The 1,332-nt window shown below is 32.1% G+C and overlaps 1 protein-coding gene across 1 annotated transcript in view; it reads left to right on the top strand.

The window, feature by feature from the left end:
* Nucleotides 1–1,332, top strand: part of LOC107552677 (regulator of nonsense transcripts 1-like) — a 27,063-nt gene that overhangs the window by 11,242 nt on the left and 14,489 nt on the right. The gene's annotated exons all lie outside the window — the stretch shown is intronic.

The raw sequence follows: 1,332 nt of genomic DNA, 5'->3' as shown, positions 1-1,332 counted from the left end.
TATATATATATATATATATATTAGGGCTGGGCGATATAGCTAAAAAATGTATCAACGATATAATGTTTCATATCGTTCGGTATCGATAATTATTAAAAAATTTTATAACCTTTTTTTAAAACAAAGCAATAGAATTTTTTTTTTAAATGTAACCACTGTATTTTTAAATTAACCCAATTTACTGAGACAAACAACAAATATTTTTGTTTTAACTGTCAAACACACAATAAAAATTAAACAAATATCTAATTTCTAATGTTTTATATGCAGATTAAATAGGTTTTAAGGAAACTTTTGTCTTGTCTCCCGAGGCCACAGGAGGGCGCAATGAGCAAAATAATGCAGCACATTTAAATTGTAAACACAAGGAAATAAGTCTATAAATCAAATATAATTTTGTAAATTGCATAAACAATTATGAACAAAAGAGCATCATGTATTTATGCATTGTTTAATCCAAAGAGCCGAAATGCCATTCACAAAGACTGCATTTAAAAACATATGAGACGCAGTGAAAAGGAATAAACCTTCACAAATTCGTGACGTGCTTTCTAAAAGTTTAAACCGTTTTAACTTTGCATGGCTTTCTATACATCTCTTGTGTGAGACGCGAGTGCAGCAGACATATTTGTCCATCTAAAAATGCGCTGAATATGCGTTCTGTGTAAATGGCTTGGTTTTGGTTTTAACCTAATCAAGATCTTCTGTGCATTGAGCTTCTATATTTCTATAATATTTTAAATGCATAACGCAGCAACTGCGCGTCTCGTGGGCTAGACTAACAAAACATTAAAATGCAACAACGTCACTTACATCTAGGGCTGGGTATCGTTCAAAATTTTTTGATACCGATACCTTGACTTCGATACCGGTTCCTGAATGATACTTTTTTCGATACCAATTTTATTAAATCAGTTTTAACAAGATTACATTATCTAAAAAAAAAACTTTGGTTTTATTTTTCAGCTTGATGTTTATACAAACTCAAAGACTCATCTCCTGAGCCACTGCACAAAGGAACAAAATGTAACCAACACAATAAATCAGTGCAAAATAGTTTTAATAAAGCTCAAATAGTCTTCAGTTTACACATCTGTTAGGCTACATTTACACTAGTGCGTGTTCGTTTTAAAACGCATAGCTTAGACAGAATCATGATTTCTATTTATTTTCCACTGATTTACTGATGAGCATTAGCAGCTTCCAGCGCTGTCTGCTTGTGTTCTCTCTTCCATGATCGCTGCTCTGACTCAGAGGTAATAACATATTTAATTTCAGCAACATTACATGGCCAAAACACATTTTTGGGCCCCCTTCCCTATTAATATAATA

Source organism: Sinocyclocheilus grahami, unplaced genomic scaffold, assembly GCF_001515645.1.
Source record: "Sinocyclocheilus grahami isolate Dianchi unplaced genomic scaffold, SAMN03320097.WGS_v1.1 scaffold456.1, whole genome shotgun sequence".
Lineage (NCBI taxonomy): Eukaryota > Metazoa > Chordata > Actinopteri > Cypriniformes > Cyprinidae > Sinocyclocheilus > Sinocyclocheilus grahami.
The sequence above is the reverse complement of the archived record's forward strand: the minus strand, read 5'-3'. Positions and strand labels throughout refer to the sequence as shown.